The sequence below is a fragment of the Cebus imitator genome, unplaced genomic scaffold, assembly GCF_001604975.1.
Source record: "Cebus imitator isolate Cc_AM_T3 unplaced genomic scaffold, Cebus_imitator-1.0 Scaffold214, whole genome shotgun sequence".
NCBI lineage: Eukaryota > Metazoa > Chordata > Mammalia > Primates > Cebidae > Cebus > Cebus imitator.
The window spans coordinates 2,276,097-2,287,486 of record NW_016107529.1 but is presented as its reverse complement, the minus strand read 5'-3'; the positions used below and the strand labels follow the sequence as shown (position 1 = coordinate 2,287,486).

Sequence of the window (11,390 nt, the reverse complement as noted above, 5' to 3'; positions counted from 1 at the left end):
CTCAATCTCTTGACCTCGTGATCTACCCGCCTCGGCCTCCCACAGTGCTGGGATTGCAGGCTTGAGCCACCGCGCCCGGCCCTACATTTTCTTTTATAATTTTTTTTTCTGGTGTCGTGGTTCAGATGTGAACCAAGGTTGCTGCAGCCACAATGCAGAGTACTAACCACTATACAATCACGGCTGCTACATTTTCTTTACTTCATGAATGAGCTGGTGCAGAGAGGGGGCCAAGCTCGAAATGGGTCCCTGCCACCTCGCTTGGCCTCCTCTGGGTAGCAAGGGGAACTTGAAAGAGTCTTGTGCATTAACTCAATGAAAAGGAAAGAAGCTTCTGGAATCCTTCTATGAATCCTTATGTCTAATACACAACTGCCTTATAAATTGGTTGGTATATTAGTCCATTCTTGCATTGCTATAAAGAAATACCTGAGACTGGGTAATTTATAAAGAAAAGAGGTTTAATTGGATCATGGTTCTTCAGGGTATAGCTATACAGGAAGCATGGCGGCATGAGCTTCTGGGGAGGCCTCAGGCATCCACAGTGATGGTAGAAGGTGATGGCAGGGTGTCTCACATGGTGGGAGCAAGAACAAGAGAGAAAGGAGGGGGTGCTGCACACTTTAAAAATAACCAGATCTCATGGTAACTCACTCACTATACAGTACCAAGGGGGGATGGTGCTAAACCACTCATGAGAACTCTGCCCCCACTATCCAATCACTTCTCACCAGGTCTCACCTCCAACATTGGGGATTATAGTTCGACATGAGATTTGGGTGGAGACACGGATCCAAACCATATCAATTGGCCTTTCTGATTGCATGAGTTCAGAAGAATGACAAGATACTAATGCCATGTTCACTGTTTGGTTCTTTGCTTAGGGACAATGGAAACCTCGGATCATTGACAATCCCAATTACCAGGGGGAGTGGATTCATCCAGAAATAGACAACCCCCAATATAAACCTGATCCCACTATCTGTCACTATTATAACATCAGTGTTCTCGGCCTGGACCTTTGGCAGGTAAAGCCCTCTGGGTTCAGAGCCACTGAGCCACAGTCTCTCAGTTTTCACAAAGTAGAAAGAGCCTCAGGCTGGAAATCACAAGACTTGAATAAGTTGTGGTCTTTCTAAGCCTCAGACTGCTGATCTTTTAAATGGAGGAAGTATTATTCTTCCTAATAATTATAATAGTTAACTAAAATTTACTGAGTCCCCCTCATGTACCAAATGCTGTATTAAAGACTGCAAATACCATTTAATTTCTACTATGAAGTCTCCTACTTCTTTTTTTTTTTTTTTGGAAAGAATTTAATATATTCTCTATTGTTAAGTGCATCAGCTGCTGGACTTCTGAACAACAAGTATGCTTCAGCATAATAGCATTTTCTACATATTTCTATTCATGTTGCTTGTTCCTCTGATTTACCTGAAATCAGTGAATCTGAATAACAAAAAGATTTTTTAAGTACCTGGTAAATTTCAGGTCCCATATTATCAAGCATCAATAATATTTATTTTTTTATTTTTTGGAGATGGAATCTCATTCTGTCACCCAGGCTGGAGTGCAGTGGCATGATCTCGGCTCACCACAACCTCTGCCTCCTGGGTTCAAGTGATTCTCCTGCCTCAGCCTCCCAAGCAGTTTGGACTACAGGTATGAACCACCATGCCTGCCTAATTTTTGTATTTTTAGTAGAAACAGGGTTTTACCATGTTGGCCAAGCTGGTCTTGAACTCCTGACCTCAAGTGATCCAGCACCTTGGCCTGGGATTACAAGTGTGAGCCACCATGCCTGGCTGGGTACAAGTCTTTCTGATGTCAGATTCAGAGTTCCAATACTTTATACTGCTTCTGCTGGTCCTACATGATCCTTGGAGGTAGTTCTAGGGATAAAAGGAAATCAGAGACGTGGTAAAATTCTGAAACATTAAAATCCCTGGACAGATGTTAGGAATGATTGCCCCAGCCATGATAAGTCCTGACGCAGCCTCCCTCTTTCTGCCAGTCATCTTTCCTCTAATTGTAAGGTAAAGAGGAGGGGACAAATACTCCGGCCTTTGAAAAGTTTTTCTCCTCTCCATCTCTTTCTTCTCTGAGACTTATTACTAAAGATGGAGAGGACTCTTCCCCAAATCAGGAGAAAAGAGAATGCCCCAAGGCTCCAGAGTAAAGGCCTTGGCCATGCTTCCTCCCAGGAATCTGCTAGAAACTATAATCTACAAAGTCCTGGATGAAGAATTCCCCTGGAGAGGAAGGGAACTCACTTTTGTTAAACACTGGCCTGGGGTCAGTGCTTTACCTGCATTACTTCCCCCAATTTCTCACAACTATGTAAGGTAAGTATTATTATCCCTTATTATTTCCCCATTTTATGTTTGAGAGAATCAAGACTCAGAAATGCCAAGTGGCATGTCCAAGATCGCACAGCTAATGCATGGTAGAGATACGATTCAAACATAGGTCTGTTAGCCTCTAAAGCCTTTGCTGTAATGGTTACACCCACTGTACAACAGCCCCTGGAAGCCACAGCCACCTGTTCTTGTGCGTATCCTGCAAAGTCCCATGGCCATGGAAATCTATCTCTGATTAGTGATGTCTACAGTTCAGAGCCACCGAAGGTTTCTGGGACAGACACCCTCTGTTTGAAGCTTTCTTGGTTGGCTTATTTATTTTCTACTTTATTTGTTTATACTTTCTTGGTTCTCTGGCTCAAGAAGACCAACATAGGCATACAAGGAGGTCATGTAAATAACCGGGTGCATGTGTGGGGGAGTGGGGAAGGGTTCAGAAGGAAAGGAAGGAAGGAAGGGATACACTGTATTTTTCTTTTCTTTTCCTCCTCTCTTATTTGAAGAATGTAGACACTTTGCGTTGTCATTTTTTCTTTACAGTTGTCTCTTATTAATATATAACAAGAACTTTCTACATCTTGTAAACATGCGTGAGCATATTAATATGCCTAATCTGGATATTTCATTAAAATGCTTCCCTCCACCATTGAAAACACTAAGGTACACATTTTAAACTGTATCTTTGTTCATATACAAAATTCAAAATTACTTAACACTAATTGCTCTGGGTTCTATCAACCTGTGTAACTAGGCAAAACTTAGTATTTGAAGAATTTAAACCATGCTAGAGGATTGTTTCTCAAACTTTAACATGTATATGAATAAAATGGGGGATCTTATTAAAATACAGCTTCTGATCCAGTGGGTCTGGAATGAAGCCCAAGAGACTACATTTCTGAAATTCCAGCATTATCTCTTAACTTTGTGAGGAGTGTGTGTGTGTGTGTGTGTGTGTGTGTGTGTGTGTGTGTGTGTGTGTGTGTATTAGAGAAAGAGAGGGAGAATTCTGCCCAATGCTGACATTACCCTTGCCAGCATGTTTCCTTCTAACTTCTAATTGGGTCTGACACTCACGGGTCGTACCCAACTCAGCCAGCCCAGAACATCCAGGTTACCATGAGGTCCTTGCACTTTATTGGAAAAGCAAATTGACTCTCAGCATGGAGATCAGTGGGCATTCCCTCACCTGTCCCTGTCCCAATTTCCAGCCATCAGATGCTCTGGCAGCCCAGTTGTCCTCCCCATCCCTCCTTGGTCCCAGTCTAGTAAGATGGTCAATTTTCCTGCCTGCTCCTGTTCCCTGTTCTGACACCTCCAAACACAACCCCTTTACCTTTTCTTCCTTAGGTAGAAGTGACTTCATTGTTTTTGTTTTGTTTTGTTTTAAATCAGCACAGAGGCTGGGAGGACATGGTAGAGAACAAAGAAAATTCTCCTCTTTAACGCTGGGACTCCTTATGACCTTTAAAGGAATGACTATAGCCTAGCCACAATGAGCATAACCTAGCCATAATGTCATTGCCTGATGGGTTCATCTTGCCCACTGCCCAGAAAAGCCGAAGCACTGAGAACAGCAAGTTTTCACAACAGAGAAAGAGTTTAAAAAGTGCAGAGCTGACTAAGCAGAAGGATAGGAATTTATTACTACTCATATTAGCCTCTCTGAAAATTTGGAGGCTAGGATTTTTTAAGGGTAGCTTGGCAGGCAGGGGGCTAGGGAATAGGGAATGCCAATTGGTCCCATTGAGGGTGAAATCAGAGAGTTGAAGCTGTCGTCTTGAGCTGGGTCTGTTCCTGGGTGGGGGCCACAAGACCAGATAAGCCAGTTTATCAGTTTGGGTAGTGCCAACTGGTTCGTCAGAATGCAGAGGTGGAAAAATACCCCACATACCAATCTTAGGTTTTACAATAGTGATGTTATCTACAGGAGAATTGGGGAGGTTAGGAATCTTGTGGCCTCTGGCCACATGACTCCTGAGACATAATTTCTATTTTGTTAGTTTTACAAAGGCAGTCTGGTCCCCAAGTAAATGGGGGGTTTGTTTCGGGAAGGTGCTGTTATTGTCTCTCTCTCTTTTTAAAATTAGGTTATAAACTAAATTTCTCCTATAGTTAGTTTGGCTTATGCCTAGGAATTTGAACAAGGGCAGCTTGGAGGTGAAGCAAGATAGAATTGATTAGATCAGATTTCTTTCACTGTCATAATTTTCCTATGTCAGATTTTTCTCACTGTCATAATTTTTGCAAAGGTGGTTTCGGTGATACAAAGCACGCTGATATCCCTCACACCGTATGGTCTATGCCACAGCCCTGTGAGGCCAAGAGAGTAGTGGAACTTACCACTTTACTGATGAAAACACTGAGGATTGAGAGGAGACTGGAGACTTGACTTGTCAGGGCCTATCGCTAACAAGTGCCCAAACCTATCCTCTTTCCATTTTATTCCTCAAGTGGGATAGCACAGGTAATTTGCAATGAATTAACTTTTAAAAAATTTCTTAGGGTCTTAGGCTTTAGTCAAACAGAAAAAGAACAAAAGTTGTTTTACAGAGAAGGCATAAGTAGACCATGATCACCAGTTAGGATGTAGGACTGGCAGTCTCATAGCCCACGAGTTTAATGTAAGGGCAATGGGGGCAAAGGGGCGCTAAAAAGAGCAGAGAGATAGGAGCAGTTCTCCTGAAAGTAGGGAAAATGAAAAAGCCAACAAATAGGCAGTTATCTTAGCAACACTGCTGACAACTCAAAAAAATCCCAAAGGTAAGAAAATATTTTAAAGATGCAGAAGGAATTTTAAAAACTAATTTTTAAAAAATGGCTTATAGCAAAATAATTATCTCTATTCAAAGTGCTTATTTTATCCTTTGTTTTTCTCTTGGAGGCAGGATTGGTTGGGTAATGTAAGCCAAATAAAAGCCTTCCGTATTAAAAACAAGAAAACATTTTGGCCATGAAACAGTAAGGCAAGGCTTTTCGTTTTTGTTTTCAATTTTTAATTTTTGTGGGTACATAGTAGGTGTATATATTTATGGGTTACATGAGATATTCTGATACAGGCATGCAACATGTAATAATCACATCAGGGTAAAAGGGGTATCCGTCATCTCAAGCATTTATCCTTTCTTTGTGTTACAAACAACCCAATTATACTCTTTTAGTTATTTTAAAATGTACAGTAGATTATTTGTTGACTGTAGCCATCTTGTTGTGCTATAAATACTAGATCTTATTCATTCTACCTAATTCGATATATAATATCAAATATATATATATTTTTTGAGACAGAGTCTTGCTTTGTCACCCAGGCTGGAGTGCAGTGGTGAGACCTCTGCTCACTGTAACCTCTGCCTCCCGGGTTCAAGCATTTCTCCTGCCTCAGCCTCCCAAGTAGCTTAGATTACAGGCACCCACCACTACCATGCCCAGCTAATTTTTTGTATTTTTAGCAGAGATGAGGTTTCACTATGTGGCCAGGCTGGTCTCAAACTCCTGACCTTGGCCTCCAAAGTTCTGAGATTACCTAATTATGTTTTTGTACCCATTAACTATCTCCACTGCTCACTATCCCTGCCCCTGGCTCTGCTCCCACCCTTCCCAGTCTCTGGTAACCATCATTCGACTCTCTATCTCTATGAGTTCAAGGCAGGGTTTTTTTCCAAAGCCTAGGCAAGGGTCACGGGATTACTCACGCTACAGCCTTTCCTGTTGGTCATATAACTACTCCCATAAATTGACTTGATGATTTATTTAGCATACTGCAAAAGTAAAAATTACAAAATGACCATCATTTTGCCCTTTTTGAAACATATTCAGGTGCTGAAAAGTTATGATAATAGCCTCTACTATCTATTGAGTGACTGTTAACTGCTAGACACTGTGCTTTGCGTATATTATTGCTAATTCTCATGAAACTACTTTCAGGGAGTTATTATTTTCCCTGCTTTACTTATGAGGAAATAGGCCCAGAGGGATTGAGCAAACTTGCCTGAGATCACACAGCTAGTATGTGGTTGAGCTGGTCTGACTCCATGACTTGTGCTCTTTCTATTCTGTTCCTTTCTCATTCAATAGACAAACACGGAAAATATTATAGACCATGGATTTCATTAATCTTTTCCTTTAATTGTAAATACTAAAAATGTTATTTAAAAACTAGAGAACTGTAGTACATGATCTACATTGTATAGAATCTGGCCTTACGCCATGGCTCATGCCTGTAATCTCAGCACTTTGGGAGGCTCAAGTGGGCAGATCATTTGAGGTCAGGAGTTCAAGACCAGCCTAACCCCGTCTCTACTAAAATGCCAATGTGTATATATATATACACACACACACATATATATATATATATATACTTTATATATATATATATACACACACACATATATATATATATATACTTCATATATATATAAACTAGGTGCCTAAATGTTGAAGGGCTTTAAAAAACATATATATATACTTTATATATATATACACACACGTATATATGTGTTTATATATATATACTTTATATGTGTGTGTGTGTGTGTGTGTGTATATATATATATATATATATATATATACACTTTAAGTTTGGGGGTACATGTGCAGACCATGCAGATTTGTTACATAGTTATACACGTGCCATGGTGGTTTGCTGCATCTATCACCTCATCATCTACAGTAGGTATTTCTCCTAATGCTATCCCTTGCCTACTCCCCCACCCCCCAACAGGCTCCGGTGTGTAATGTTCCCCTCCCTGTGTCCATGTGTTCTCATTGTTCAACTCCCACTTATGAGTGAGAACATGTGCTGTTTGGTTTTCTGTTCTTGTGTTAGTTTGCTGAGAATGATGATTTCCAGCTTCATCCATGTTCCTGCAAAGGACATGAACTCATCCTTTTTTTAATGGCTGCATAGTATTCCACGGTGTGTTTGTAGGCACCTAGTTTTAATAATCCCATTGTTTTCACTTCAACAGGTAAAATTAGGCAGCATCTTTGACAATTTCCTTCTTACAAATGACGAAGAATTTGCTGAAGAAATTGGAAATAAGACCTGGGGAATAAGAAAAGTAAGATATTCTCCCACTCTGGATTCCAAATGTCTGACTCCTCAGTTGTTTACTGTTCTTTGCATTTCAAAAATCAGCCACAGTCTTTGTCTCATTTCTGGTCACTTGGCTGAGAGGTGGGAGAAAGAACTCACATTCACTGGACATCTATAGCTTTGCACCTGTGGCTCTGTCGACACTTTCCAAAAGTTATCCCACTTAGCCCTAAAACAACCCAGAAGGATAGATATTATTACTGCTATTTTTCAGATGTAGGAACTGAGATTCAGAGTATAAAGTACCCAGAGTCATCTGCAGCCTTTGACTTGTTGAAGTTTTGCCTTCCCTTTTGAATTACAAACTATGAGAGTCTCCTATATTTTTCTTTATAATTTAACTTTTCATGTTTATTATATTTTTAACATGCTAAAGTCTACTCATATAGTATGTAGAATTGTTGAAATATGGTAATTATACTATCCAAGCCTTGATGCATCAGTTTCTGAGAGGAGGCTATTCAAGTTTTTAGCTACAATTATACATCTATTTTTCCCTGCAGTTTCTCTCTTTCTCTCTCTCGTTCTCTCTCTGTGTGTGCATATATGTATATGTATCTACATTCATATCTATATCTGTAAGAGACAGAGTCTTGCTCTGTCTGCACAGAGTGCAGTGGCATTGATCGTGGTTCACTGCTGCTTCAAACTCGGCTCAAGCAGTTCTCCCACCTTAGCCTCTCAAGTAGCTAGGACTACAGAAGTGCTAGAGTGTGCCACCACACCCAGCTAACTTAAAAATAAAATTTTTTTAAAGATGGGATCCTGCTATATTGTCCAGACTGGTTTCAAACTCCTGGCCTCCCATGCTCCTTTTGTGTGTCAGACTGCCTGCTCTAGTGCATTGATCTAGGAGGGAGCTACTGAACTCATTTTCTTTTTCTTTTTTTTTTGTTTGCTTTGTTTTGGATTTTGCTGTTGAGACAGGGTCTTGCTCTGTGGCCCAGGCTGAAGTGTGGGGATGAGAATACAGCTCACTACAGACTCAACCTCCCAGGCTCAAGTGATCCTCCTGCCTCAGCCTCCCAAGTAGCTGGGACTACAGGTGCATGCCACGATGCCAGGTTAATTGTTTTTTTAATGTTTTTGTAGAGACGGGTTCTTGCCATGTTGTCCAGGCTGGTCTTGAGCTCCTGGGCGCAAACAATCCTCCTGCCTCGGCCTCCCAAAGTCTTGAAATTACAGGCCTAAGCCTATTTTCTGATGGATGACTATGAGAAAGAAGGAAGGTGTTACGTGCTGTTTACCAGCTTCCCTGCCCTTCTAGAACTATTTTATGGGTGGAGTGATACTTGGGACAATGGCCTCATGACAGTGACAAGCTCTATCCAGATGTCCTGGTTCTGCAGGAAGGTCGATTCAAACCTGGTTTGTGGCCAGTACTTGATTATCCAACAGGCAGGTTAAGCTTATGCTTGGAGCATCTGCAAAAACACAGACACAAAAAAAGAGTTGTTTTCTTTTTTAAAGAACTTTGACACTTAATATTCCTTTAAAACAAAAATTCAAGGGCCAGGTGCTGTGGCTCAGCCTGTAATCCCAGCACTTTGGGAGGCCGAAGCAGGTGGATCATTTGAAGTCAGAAATTCGAGCCTGGCCAACATGGTGAAACCCCATCTTTACTGAAAATACAAAATTTAGCCAAGCGTGGTTTCCTGTGCCTATAATCCCAACTACTCAGGAGGTTGAGCCAGGAGAATCACTTGAACCTGGGAGGTGGAGGTTGCAGTGAGCCGAGATTGGGCCACTGGATTCCAGCCTGAGTGATGGCATGAGATACCGTCTAAAAAAAAACATTGAAGTGGTCATTCTGGGAAAAATTATTAGACCTTTTTAGTCTGTTTTCGTCTTGTTTTACTTTAGTACTATATTTAAAGTTGTTTTGTGAAGGTACATTTTCAAATTGATTAAGAGTTTGAATTTTGGAGCTAGACTGCTTGAGTTCAAACCCAGGCTCCGTTATTTAGTAGTTTTATGAATTCAGGCAAGTTATTTCACCTCTTTTCATCAAGTGGAGAACAATGATCGCCTCTATCTTATAAGTTTCTGGTATGTAATAAGTGCTCAATACATGGTAGCTATTATTATTAAGCCTTACATTCACTTGACAAGTACTTAAGTACCTGTTGTAGACGCTGGGGATATAGCAGTGAAATAAAATAGAGAAGCTTCTACCTTCATGGGGCTTACTTTCAGTTTGGGGAGACCAACAAGAAATGTATAAGGAAGTCCGAACCTCAGATCCCTCATCTAGAAAGTAGAACAAGTAACATACCTCATACATTGCTGTAAGGAATATAAATAATGTGTGCAGATTGCCTGTTATAGCACCATGGTTAGCAATGCAGTAGGCATTCAATAAATGTTTGATGAATTGGAACCAATTTTGTTTATGAACAAACTACACACACACACACACACACACACACACACACACATATTTCTATTCACTTTACACATACTAAAACTTTGTATGTAAATAAACACTATCCCAGAAATCTTAAGACTGTGGGAAGGCTGGGCACGGTGTCTCACGCCTGTAATCCCAGCACTCTGGAAGGCTGAGGTGGATGGATCTCCTGAGCTGAGGAGTTCAAGACCAGCCTGGGCAACATGGTGAAACCCTGTCCCTACAAAAAATACAAAAAAAATTAGCCAGGTCTAGTGGTGTGTGCCTGTGGTCCCAGCTACTTGGGAGGCTGAGGTGGAAAGACCTCAGCCCAGGAGGCAGAGCTTGCAATGAGCCAAGATGGTGCCACTTGGGTGACAGAGCAAGACCCTGTCTCAAGAAAGAAAGAGAGAGAGAGAGAGAGACAAAGAGAGAGAGAGAAAGAAAGAAGAAAGAAAGCAAAAAGAAAGAAAGAAAGAAAGAAAAAAAGAAAGAAAGAAAGACAGACAGACAAAGAAAGAAAGAAAGGACTGTGGGAAGACCAGATATTTCTATTGGTTAATTTTGTTTATACTCTCTGTAAATTATTTTGAGATTCCACATTCTAAACAGGACCTAGAGAAGCAATGGTGAGAACTGTATGAAGAAATTGAAAAAAGAAAGTAGGCAGAAGAGGCTAAGAAGAAAAAGGAAAAGGAGAAAGAAGAGGAAGATGACATTTGGGGAATTGAAGAAGAGGGAAATGAATTGTATTCCACTGCAGAGCCAGGAAATGACAGGCAGATGCAGGAATATGATGCTGACAGGGCATTTCTGGGTAAAAATGAAGAAGTCCTTGTTGACCAGAAGGATGAACTATAACTGGGATTCTGGAGGCAAATGTTAGGAGGAGAAATATTCATGAGGTTGGTATAATTTGGGGAGCAAAATAACTTATTTTTTGAAATAAACTTTGGATTTGCATTTCCATCCCACTCCCTTTGCCCTGTGTGATCTGGGGAAAGCCACATTGCCTCTTGGGGCTTCTATTTCCTTATTAGTGGAAAGGGAGTGATCATCTCTCTTTTATGAGGTTGTAGGGATTAAATGAACTAATGTATGCAAAGTACCTGATATAAATATGTAGTGAAAATATTGCTAACACTACTATCATTATTATGGTGTTTATGAAATTAGTTATCAGTAAATAAACTTCTGTATAAACTTAGTCCTCACTTTCAATTTATCCCAGGACACCCAGGGATTTTATTTTGTTTAAATGCATGGGGCCAGGCGCAGTGGTTCACTCCTGTAATTCCAGCACTTTGGGAGGCTGAGGTGGGTGGATCACCTGAGGTCAGGAGTTTGAGACCAGCCTGCCCAACATGGTGAAACCCTGTCTCTACTAAAAATACAAAAAATTAGCTGGGCTTGTGGTGGGCGCTTGTAATCACAGCTACTCGAGAGGCTGAGGCAGGAGCATTGCTTGAACCCAGGAGGCGGAGGTTGCAGTGAGCCGAGATCATGCCATTGCACTCCAGCCTAGGCAACAAGAGTGAAACTGTCTCAA

The 11,390-nt window shown here is 40.9% G+C and overlaps 1 pseudogene; it reads left to right on the top strand.

Annotated features, from left to right (window-relative positions):
* The window catches only part of LOC119474134, a 21,974-nt pseudogene extending 11,272 nt beyond the window's left edge, over nucleotides 1-10,702 (top strand).
* The last annotated feature ends 688 nt before the right edge of the window (nucleotides 10,703-11,390 follow it).